The sequence below is a fragment of the Aquila chrysaetos genome, chromosome 3, assembly GCF_900496995.4.
Source record: "Aquila chrysaetos chrysaetos chromosome 3, bAquChr1.4, whole genome shotgun sequence".
Lineage (NCBI taxonomy): Eukaryota > Metazoa > Chordata > Aves > Accipitriformes > Accipitridae > Aquila > Aquila chrysaetos.
Genome location: NC_044006.1, coordinates 55826925 through 55839590, shown reverse-complemented (window position 1 = coordinate 55839590; position 12666 = coordinate 55826925).

Below are 12666 nucleotides of genomic sequence, written 5' to 3'. Positions count from 1 at the left end.
CGTCAGGGATAGCAGGGGAACAGGTATCTCTTCCTTGCCCAAGAAGAAAAGGAGAAGGGGAGGAGGATGTGCTGAGAGTGTGTGGAGAGAGTGAAAGGAAAGAAAGATGGGCTGCTGGATGCCCTTCCCTCCCACCAGATCCTGAGAAGAAGAATACTGTGCTCTATACTGTGCTAAAACATGACATTTAGACTTAAGCACTTTAAAAAGTCCCCTGAGCTATGTTGAGGGTGCAGAACAGCTGTATGTATAATTAAGTAAAGCTAATTACAATAAATTAAGTTAACTAGAAAATCAGTCAGAGCTTTTATTCCTAAAAGTTCTGTTGTTGTTGCCAGAGTTGAAACTGCTGCGGGGCAAGATGCTGAGCCACTGCAGATTGTCAGAAATCTAGTCACTTAGTTTTATTTTAAAATCAAAATTGGTAACTGGAAAATGTTGGAGTAATGGGGAGGGTGTTCATGTGCCTGAATTTTAGCTCCAAATTTAGAAACTAGACGAGGAGGCTGATCTCTCTAGGATAATTGTAGAGCTGAAGTACATGCCTTCTCTTTCTCTTGGCTACAGAAGACTTCTTGAGTGCTCAAGTTGGCACTAGAATATGGTGTGAACATTCCCTTTGCCCGTCTACCCAGCCATGCCTGCACAGCTCTACTCTAAAACTGTAACAGGTGCAAAAACTTTTGTTCTAGCTCAGCTTTTAAACATGACACACAGTCCAGTGAGAATGTAGTCCAGCTCCATGAAAGCCAGCAAAGTTATACAAATATGCTGTCAGTGAGTCCTGTCAGAGAGTGGGGTTTGCCTACCCATTTATTGAGATTCTTGTTTCAAACTGTGCCAGTGAAGAAGTGGCAACCTGCCAGGACAAAGCCTGATCCTGTTGTAACTGGTGAGGAACATAATGCAACTGGATGAACGGTAGATATTTTGGATTTGTGGTGGCATTGCTACCTTGATCCCTGGAGGATCAGCTCCAGGGAGAACAACGTACCGTATTGGTTGCAAACATTTTACGGAGAAAAGTGTTGAGCAGGTTTTGGCTCTAGCTGAAGAAATGCGTGAGGCACATCTCTGGAGTCTGGGTGAACACAGTGGGAAAGTGTCATTGTAGTTTGACTTTTTCTTACACTCTTCCCAGAACATCTGCTGCTGTCCACTCTCAGAAACAGGATACTGGGCTGGAAGGATCTTTGATCTCACCTTATACAAGTATGATGATAGCACAGTCTGCTCCTTCAGTTGCAGGATGTATTCAGGAAGGAACAAATTGTGGTTCAGCTGGCACACAGCAAAGAGATGCCAAAGGCTGTGAGAATTCCTCCTGTGTCTCAGTGCTGGGTGCTGGAGTTAAAGACCAGATTGTGAGAGGGAAAGCGATCTTTCTTTGCAGAGTAATGACTTGACTTTGTGCAAAGAGAAAGGAATTAGGTTGGCAGGAGCTTTGATTTTGCCTCCTCCCCACAACAAGGCAGTTCCCTGTGCTGGAGAATATAGACTGCTCTATGTATTGCTGCCTCAAAGTGCTTGCTTTTCTCCAAGCCTCTCCTGGAACGGTGCAAAAAGATGCCCCTCCATTGCCCCAAAGTGGGGCAAAACCTGGATTGAGCCTTCTAGCAGCAAAAAAATACCACTGAAAACTACATTTAATTCATCTGCATTTGCTTTATTGGATAAGAAGGGATGGCACCACATAAAGATTTTTTAGAATAAAAATGAGTCAGTAACTATCTTTAAAGGACTCGGTTTAAGGGTAGGCGTAATGCAATCCACACAGGCTGTGAAATTAGTCTCATCAGGAGGCTTTAAGGAATGTTTCTGGGAACCAAGGTGAATTAAAGTTTGACCTTCTTTTTAATATTGCCTTTCTTGACACTTTCTCTTATATATACACACTTGTTTTCAGTTTTCAGGAATGAGCTGCATTGATCCTGTTTTTGGAGATCAGTCCCAGTGGTAAACAGCAAGTCTCTCTGATTTATGACTGGGCTTGCTGATAGTACCTTAGAGATGTCTGAGCACCTGCAGCTGGAGATCCAGCTTTAGGAACCAGGAATTTAAGCCTTTCAGGTATAGCTTTCCCAGCTGTGCTTATTTGTGAGACGAAAACAAATCGGATGAGACAGTGATTATTACCAGTGATACTGATCACTGTTCAACCCATGAGAAACAGATTTTTCTGGTTTTATAATATTCTTCAATGCCCCCTTCCCCCATGCCATCCTTGATCAGCCCTTTAATAAAAGCCAAACATGCAGGGTTTCTAATAACACCAATAATAATGAAGGGAGAGTGTCAGGAACCGCTATGCATGTCATAGATTTGACAAAATTAGTAGAAAATTTTTTAGTTAGTGAAATATTCAGTCCAGTCAAAAGTGGTTTTGTTGTTGTTGTTGTATTGACTCACAATGTGATTTCATACCAGCTACCCCAAGAACACAGCTACTGTCTGCAAGTCCTGGTTAGTCATCCTAATAAATGGCAGCAATACACAGTAAAACTGTGTTTGTGAACACTCAGTTTAATTAACGCGCTTGCATGCCATTATACTTAATGAAAACTAGAGTAGCATAGAACACACTCATGGCATAGCCATGCATACACCATTATCTTTTCTTTATGTATGACAATGATGGATATAGACATCCTGTACTACAGATAAACCTGTCAATGACAGGAAAGACTGAGTCAGGAAAGACTTTCCTTAAACTCCAAGCTTTACATTCAGCCATTTTCACTGCAAACTAAGTGATGCAAGGATAAATTTGGCTACACAGGGCTGGATGTTGCCACAATATTGATAGAAAGGGCTGTGCTACACTGCAGCTTCACTTCTGGCTGCACGGCATGGAGCAGAGTGCTAAGGGGGAAGTCTACCACCCTCCAAGCCACTGCTAAATCTGCCCTTTGGTACTGATGGAAAACTTCAGCATGTTTGAGATTCATAAGCTGATTTGTAACGTTACATCCTTTGAAATGAACACAGCAGCAGCAGCAGCTAACAATTGTGGGAAAAACCCTGCAGGTAAATGGCACATCTGTATTGATCAAGAGCCACTTAATAAGTCATTGAAAACATGCCACTATTCATTAGCAGCGATTGAAGGCACAGATTTTTAAGGCCAGGAGGGATCATTATGATTTGATAGTCTGACCTCCTGTACAATGTGGGCCAGAAGAGTCCTCTGGCACAAGGCCAACAGCCGTGTTTCAACTAGGGCATATTTTCTAGGAAATAAAGTGTAACCTTAATTTTTAAAAAGTCTTTGAAAGAAGAGCCATCTCAGTCCTTCATAATGTGTTCCAATCGCTAATCACACTGAGTAGTAATCTGTACTCTACCATTCTTACTAATCTCTACTAATCAGTTCATAGACATTAGGAGTAAGATTCAACCAATTTTGGGCACCTTCAGTAGAGGTCTGCAACTGTGCTAGTCACACTAGGTGCCTTTCACAGGCAGTGGAGCGAATAGAAATTTTAAGGGAGTGATTCATCTAACCTGTTTTAGACATCTGCTTTAGACTGAGATGAATTGTGCTTTACAATCCACTGAGAGTATTGCTTAGATCTGTACTGACACACAGAGCTTCTAGATGGACCAGCTTAGATAGAGACATCTATATTTAGCCAGATGAATCCTACCATCACGCATGACTTTTTTCTGCTGAAGAGTTTGGCCTTTCCCAGTTACATACTTTTGGACTATAAGCAAAGTATCTCTTAGCCCTGCCCTTGTTAGGGAAAATTTAACAGGATCCCTTAGTATTTGACTTGTTTCCTAATACTTTTAAAATATTCTTACAGTCTTCAAGTTTTCAGTTTCCTTCTTGGACTGTGAACATCAGAACTGGACACAATATTATAGATCTGATCATATGTCAGGATGGTAAATATAGCAGTAATAGGAACAACATATGACTAGCTGTACTAGGTCAGACCCAAGGTCTATCTAGATAAGTGGCTTCTCTTTGACAGTGATGTGTAGTGGATGACTCGGGGAAAGTTTAAAAAAGGAAAGAAGTGAGTGATATTTTCTGGACTCCTCTACCAACCTCCAGCTTTATGACAAATACAGACACTTCTGTGCTCAAGAGTGCTCCATGGAAGGTACTTGCAAGAACTTGTCTCATTAGCATAAGATTTTGGTATCCATAATATTGTATGCCAGTGAGTTTAACAGTTTAAATATGGAGCATTTAAAAAAATAATTCCTTATTTTTTGTTTTGAATCTGTCACACTCTCGTTTTCCTATCCTGTTTTCTAGGTTTCATATCACAAGAGGCGGTGACAAAATATTCCTAAGTATAACCCCCTTACTTGAGATCATCCTGTTTATCTACATTAGCTCTTCTTGCCACAGCACTGAGGAGCAGATCATCTGCTCCAAAAGCCAAGATGTTTTTCAGAATTTCTGTTTCTAGCGGTGTGTTTTTTAATGTAGTAGTTTTTGTCCCTGACATTTGGGCCTGAATTGAACATAGCTGTTTGAATGCCAGCAAATATATTTGGTTTTTTCTCTCACGATTTGGGGGATATTTACAAACTTTATTAGGTTTTTCTTTTTTTCCCAGATAATTTTTAATAATGAAAGTGCTAGACAGCACAAGGTGAAGAATTGTATTTTGTAGAACCACTACTAGAACTAGAATAGCTTTACCATTATTTTTTATTTATAATTACAATTCATGATGCTTAAATATTTAACTGATACTAAATGCATTTCACATGGGCTGCATTCATACACGTGTATGTGTTGCACTGGTATATTTTACTGATCAAAACCTTGTGCTCTATCAAATTAGACAGTTAAATTGTTTAGCATTATCTACCAAACCTGCATTCTCAAGAGGAAGCACCAAGAGACAAGACCTGTTCTCTTTGCATCCCCCTTGGTGGAGGAGGGAAATTCCTTAGTGCTGTTTACTGTTTTGCAAACAGAAGTATAGTGAAGTGCTCTCTTAAAAATGATTATGAATGAGTAAAAGCTTTCTAAGATCTTCTTGCCCTTTATTATCTGCCATATTCTTCTTTCTCAAGTAAGACCCTGGGAGCACAAGGAGCAATTCAAAGGCTATATTTAGACTACAAATTAAGCACAGCCTGCAGTTTAGATCAGGTTCAAACAAATCAGTTCCTTACTGGTTTGTGTGCTTAGGTTTTTTTCCAGGGACAGAGGAGGTGGCATGGTACAAGCCCAGACATCAGTGGCAGGTGAGACATAACTGGAGAGAACATATAGGAGCAAGTGGAGCCTGTGAGTGGGGAGCTTGCTTTCAAACCTGAGGTACCAGCCAGCAGAGATGCATTTATTTAAAAAAAAACAAACAAACAATGAAGTATCCAGATTTGGGAGTGTGCAAAGATGAGAACAATGAGCAGCCACGGCCCAAAATGCTTTGGCTGAGAAGAACTTGGGACCAGCAGTAGAGCTCATCCACAACCCACCAGTGTCTTTTCAGAGACACACCAGCTTGTAGGAGACTGTATGCAATCAGACAGCTGTCTTTCCTCAGCACATTTGTCCACAGAGCAGAATAAAAATGTTTCTCCTTCAGGTCAGGGTAGAAATGGTGCTGCTGCGTTGCTCAGAGGACAATGTCACAGCTCGGTTTGGCACAGCGCTGGCCAGGTGGAGGGGTGGTGTTCGTGCCGTGGGACGCACCCGAATTGCAGCGCAGGTTTGCTTGGTGTTACAGTAGCTGCAGCACGCATTGGGAGTCCTGCCACCGTGACTGTGGCAGTCACTCTGCCCTTTGTGATTTCCCATTTTTCATTATATTTGAATCTCACTTGTGCTACTGATCTCTGGTCTGTGGCACTTGTAATTGCAGAAATGTCTTTTGTGTTCGCTCCCTGGCTTGCCTCAGTCAGATTACAAAAAACAAATTTCTGAAGGAGAAAATAGGGCTCTCAGCCTACGCAACATAGCCAAAACCAGTTAACTCTTAAATGTTATTTACAATTTTATCTCCTTCCTCCTGGAGGTAGAAATGCTGCTGGCATCCTCTGTGGGGAAGATGCTTGCCAGAGGGTGGAATGCATGAAAAAGGATAATTTCCTGAATCATCCTATGAAGGCAGCCATGCTATGGAGGAGGAATGGAGCGACCTCTCTGCTTCTTCCCTGTTTCACTCCATCTGGAGATGAATGTTGAACATAGGGAGTAGGAGGCAGAGGCGAGGCACATGGGGAGCTTTGTACCTCCCCTCGCCACATTTGAAGACACTAGCCCACTTGCACAGGCTGCCCTCTCTGCTTTAGGCTGTTCTTTCATATATTGAGGAAGACCAGGGAGCTATACCAAAGCAGGTGTTGTGGTTTAACCCCAGCTAGTAACTAAGCACCACGCAGCCACTTGCTCACTTCCCCCCCACCCAGTGGGATGGGGGAGAGAATCGGAAAAAAAAAAAGTAAAACTCGTGGGTTGAGAAAAGAACAGTTTAATAGAACAGAAAGGAAAAAACTAATAATGATAATGATAACAACAATAAAATGACAATAATAATAATAAAAGAATTGGAATATACAAAACAAGTGATGCACAATGCAATTGCTGACCACGCGCTCAGCGATGCCCAGTTAGCTCCCGAGCAGCAATCCCCCCCCAGGACAACTCGCGCCCAGTTTATATACTGGACATGACATCACATGGTATGGAATATCCCCTGGCCAGTTTGGGTCAGCTGTCCTGGCTGTGTCCCCTCCCAACTTATTGTGCCCCTCCAGCCTTCTTGCTGGCTGGGCATGAGAAGCTGAAAAATCCCTGACTTAGTCTAAACACTACTTAGCAACAACTGAAAACATCAGTGTATTATCAACATTCTTCTCATACTGAACACAAAACATAACTCTATACCAGCTATTAGGAAGAAAATTAACTCTCTCCTAGCCAAACCCAGGTCAGCAGGCCTTCTACATTCAAGTTAAAACAGTTATTTTTATAGTTTTATAATTTCAAACAAAAAATTATATTTTTATCATTTCAAACACACTATGGCTCGCTCTGTGTGCAAAACATAAGCACAAACCCTGGATTCTGCTCAAGTCCTCAGAAGTCAGGGGTAGATCTTTATACAGATCCCCTATAAAGGGTGATTTTCATTACCTATGAAGATGAAAAGAAGAAAAGGTTAAAGTTTCAGAATATTTGAGGTAGAAAGGGGACATGCCTGGCTCTGTGGAAGCAGTACCAGCGAGAGAGAAACACATACCAGTCTTGCTACATCCAGATATTCCATAAAAAGAAATAATTGGCTCACCCGTGCTTAGGCAGCAACTAGTATCTCTTACACTACCAGAGATAAGAAGGGCTTATAGTGATGGAGAAGTCATCACACAGTTAAAGAACAGAACCTGCCACCACCTGGCTTTTGTTTTTACACTATGAATAAAAGGACTTTCTCAAGGTAACCAGACAATCACAAATCCTTATTGTAATATGACCCTTCATGCACTAAAAGATTACATTAAAGTGCCCTCTGATTATATAATCTTAATATTTCAATTTAATAAAGAGTACCTGTGCTTGTATATATGTATAGGAATAAAAAGAAAGAGGAAAGGATAGAATAAAAAAGGGTTATCATTAAAAAATTATTTAGGTAGTCACCAGAACAGCTAAACAAAATTACGTATGAGCTATGTCATTTAAGGCTTAGTAAGGATTTTGAAATCTAATTGTGTCAGTGATCTGAGAGATCAGTTTCTACTGACACCACTGTCCCCTGAAGATGCTTTGCACTGTGGTCAGGGTGGCGTTTTCCATGGCTTTAGCTGCTCACTAGCACAAATACAACTTAATCCACTCCCTTTGAATTGCCATAGATATGTATGGAAGGATCTATATTTTTCTTAAATTTAGCAGCCCTGCATGTCAGGAAAATTTAGTATTGGAACTGCTGCACTGAAAACCAAGAAGAAGATCCTGCAGAGCTGTAGGTCCATGGTCTAATTACTTCCCCCAAATCGGCCAGCTCCAGAGCAGCACAGAGTGAAATACCTTGTTACAAAGAGCACCTGAGCTAACCAATAACTCCACATATTTGGTCTTTGTATCACCACTGAGATAGGATAAAGCTTCGTGTCTGCCTATGCAGGGTGAATATAAATTATCATAGTATTTACTATCTATATGGCAGCACTATAGACATACCTCAAGACAAAGCTGAATAGATCTGCATCTCTATTGAATATGAGGTTATACAGATGGCTGACACAACTGCTTCTGCAGGATTTGCAATAGTATAAATATGAAAATTGACTTTGAATCAAAACGATCTTATTAAATAAGCATTCACGTCAATGGCATGGACAACACATTGTTTATTTTATCAGACATATTCACTTACTCCACTAGTTCAACAAAGCATTGTATATTGATTTGACAAAGATACTGTCAAATCACGTTGAGTGACTGCTGGTGGTACCAGTACAGACCTTAATTTATATTCTGTAACTGTGCCCTCTCTGCCATCTTGGATCTTCCTATAAAGTCTTATAAGATGCACGAAAAAAATCTATTCCGCATTTTTCAGATTTATGACTCTCAAATGAAAGAAGGAACAGAAATAATCTTTCCATTTGTCAGCCTGTCATCTACATGGAACAGACACAGCTGCTGCTACTGCAAGAAAATTCTATTACAGGTGTAAAATGGACATTTTATTCACAAATATTTTTGTCATTAATTTAGAATAAAAATCTATTAAATCTTAGGGCAGTAGACTACTCATTTCATCTTATGAACAAAAAGACAAATCATAATTCAGTTCGGGTTTTGACTTTGTTATTTTGTAGACCTGAAATGCTAGTAAATTCCATGTAGTGCTCAGAGGTGCATGTGCCTGGTTTTGGGAAAGGTAATATGCAAAGTTGCTTTGACTTCAGTCTTCCACCAAGGAAATAACAATGGGAGGCCCCACAAGGTCCCTTGAAACTATCAGGGAATGAAGACCACCCACTCCAGCAGCCGTGCTTGCTTATATCCTCAGTCAGTTATGGCTGAGTACCGTCTCCAGACAAGAGATAACTAAGAATGAGTTAATTTTGGTTTTTTTACAGAAGAACATGTTGCTTTGGAAATACATGCAACTGTGAAATTTCATCAATAAGCATTAGTTTGATGGTAATATGAAAAACTATGTGAAATATGAAATAAGGAACAAAATTTAAATAAGAATAAAATTAATACAAACTAAAAACCTTAGAGAAAAAGGGTAAAAGCCCTCACCTGACCCACTGTAGTAGCATGCGATGTCCCTGTACCCCATCCCAAGCACTTCCACAGGAGACAGATGGAAACCTGGAGCGTGCAAGTCTACTGGGAATGTGCAAGGTACAAAGAGTGCTTTGCTATGTGCTTCCCTTTCAACCATCCGTTCCCGGGGAGGAAGCAACCATCTCATCCTTATACAGTAGGCCAACCTGAACCCCATTTAACAAAGGACTTGACCGTTGCTCCCTGCCCTGATCTACTGTAGACAGACCCAACCCTACTTTCTCTTCTTCTCCTGACTCCCCTGAAACTATTTTTCCTCCTCAAATTTGCATGGTTCCTTTCTCCGCCCCCCCCCCCCCCTTTTACTCCTCCCCCTCACGTCCCATCTGTAACCAGAAGGCTCCTGAGATGGGGGTTCGCTGGCACCTTGCAAAGGGATGCCTTGCTGTCCCCCAGCTTTCTGCCTTCTCCCTCTCTTCTCCTTCTCCAAAGGATCCCATGGGCTAACTGGAGGGGGTAGAGAATTGGAAACTACTAAATATCAGTTGGAAAGAGAATCAAAGTGTGAAACGTAACTAAGCTGGGAAAACAAGCTGTTTCCTATCCTAGAAGTCTTCAAGAACAAATACGTGACATAAATGCCAAGCATTTGTACTGATCTGTCAATGCAGGTGCAGCATCGTATGACTGAAAAAATAATAAAACTAATACTTGTGAGCCTCTTACATTTAAGAAATAAGGGAAGGCTTGAAATTACAAAATCAGCTATATACCTGTGAGTCTGATCTGTCTGTGTGCACGACTTCAGTGAGAATTTCCAATGAAAGAAAAATCAGATTTAACTATAAAGTGGGTTAAAATGCAAAGAGAGATTACTGAACTAGGCTAACCACATATTTTGAGAAGGTAACTGTTTCTTGAAGTGTAGAAGAACTAGTATCTCTGGATTTCAGTAAGGAATTTAGCATGAAGCCACCTAAATAAATATTATTTCTGTGTAGTGTAAAACAAAGTTCTGAGAGCTGATCTCAGGAAAACAGTTTCCATTTTACAGTTACTTCTCAAAGCAGACTGCATTTCAAAATGAGAAATCCTATAAAGCAAACAGGTTCCAGCACTGAAACTTCATGTTTGCCTTATTTTGAAAAGCTGTAGACTTCATACCATTATTTGCAACAAAGAAATACTTAACACTCTAGGAAAATATAAAAATCTGCTGTGTTCAGAATTTAGAGACATTCTGCAGCTCATGTATTTAATGATCTGTTATAGACTGGATGGACAATTATTTCATATTCTAATTTCTTACAAATAGAATATATCTAATTATTTCTTAGATTCATTAGGATACAAGGAACAGAAAAAAGGAAGAAACAGAATGTGCACTCTTACTTCTACCATGATGACATGAGTAGAGCTCTAATTTTGTGAGAAAAGTTATTTTAAAGTTTTGAGAATAGAGCACTAGATAATTCACCATTTTTATTCTGAGACTATTACATTTATCCTTTGGTTTTAGTGGAGTTGGCATGCTCATAAATCCCACCTTCCTCTGGCTGTTATTTCTGTCTGGTAAATTATTTTTTTATTCACAAGGCAATAAAAGGTCACTGGAAAGAGGAATATAATATTCACTCTCATAAAATAAAGTTAAAGAGTATTTAGCATTTATATCGTTCCAGGGCGGTAAACAAAATATGGTTTATTTGACTCAATGAAGACCTATGATACTGAAAGAAATAAATCTAATGACTTGTTTTAACAGAATAAGATAAATCTTTCAAGACAAATCTTCAATAATGCCATGTTGTTCCTGTGGAAGTCCACTACACAATTATACATAGGTGCCCATAGAAAGAGCAGCACTTTGGTTCTTACCTGCCAGAATTATTTATGAGATGCATAAGTAGATTTCTTAACCACTTCTGGATGTACAGCACTCTTCTAAGTTGCTAGTCTATTAAGTTATAAAAGCAAAACATTGCTTTATGAAGTTTAGTACTAAATTTGATCATAAAATTGTAGGAATAACAGAGATTTTCTATTTTTCATCAAGCTCTATTTTGACTGAGGGCTGGTTCCTGGAGTGTGTTTTTGAGAATCAAAGCAAATTAATTCCTTTTGAAAGGAAAATTTAATTATGCTTAGTAGGAAAATTTAATTCTGCTTGGGATACTTGGTTTAAAAAAAAGATATAGCAACTAACCAATGAAACATACCTAAGTGTATACCACAGCCAGAATAAGCCTGAATTTTTTAGACCAAAATTTCATGTGAAAACACAGTGAAACAATGCATAATAAAGTATGCTTTGCATTTTGCAACTACAACATTCACTTTAGTTTTCTTTTTTATGTAATTTCTTCATATTCACATTCTTTTAATGCAACCTGGAAGAATGGGAGTTCTGCCAGAGAATCATACTGGCCCCAAATAGTTTCTTAGCAAGGAGGAGAATTTTACATTCACAGCCCAGATTTTCCCTCGTTGAGCTCATTTATTAATTGTGATCTCTTATGTGGACATCTAGCAGAAAAAAAAAAAAAAAAAAAAGAACAAGTTATTCTGCCAATGGAGTGCTGAAACAAGGTTTTCTCCTAAATGTGGACTCAGCTTCAGACTTTAGAAAGGAGAGTGAAGTTAAACATCCTTCTGCATCTGCCCCATGGCTTTTATCTGCTTCTCCCCATCTTAGCTCCAATCAGCCTCAGCCTGTTCAGCCCATGCTCTTTGCAAACCTCAGTTCACTTCATTAATCTACATTTTGCATAAGTAACAGCAGTGGAAGCACTCATTTCTTGAGAACTTTTTTTCTTACCTTTGCTGTCAAGCTGATGCCCCACATAGGAGGGAACTATTGCAGGGAAAGTCCTTCTCAGTGTCAACAGCACCAGGCAGTGCTGAGGCCAGTCATTCAGCTGGGAGGAGGGAAGGGGTGCCGGGGGGGCCGGGGGGGCAGTGTTAACTTGCTTAGGCACAGGAGTTGTGCAGCTGCTTAGCACGCTCCATTAAGGCAGAATTTTCACAGAAAATGCTGTTGGTGTCCTAAAAAAATAATACTGCAAAGATTTAATTAACTGCTCTTTGGGAAGCTTAGCTGGAAATAACTGGCCCATGTTGACACATGATAGACCTTTACATTTCAAGTTCTTACTGAAGGATTACAATGAAAAATCATAAGTAGCTTTTTAAATTTTGGGTGACAGTTTCCTTATTCCTATTCTTGTTCTCAGAAGTAACTGAAATATTTGTATTGAAAGGGAAGGAAAGAAGGAAGAAAAGCAGAGAGATATAAATGGGAAAGGGGAAAAGGAAGGAAGGAAGGAAGGAAGGAAGGAAGGAAGGAAGGGAGAGAAAGAAAGAAAGAAAAAGAAAAAGAGAAAGAAAGGGAAAGAAAGAAAAAGACAGAAGGAAGAAAAGAAAAAAGAAGGAAAGAAAGAAGG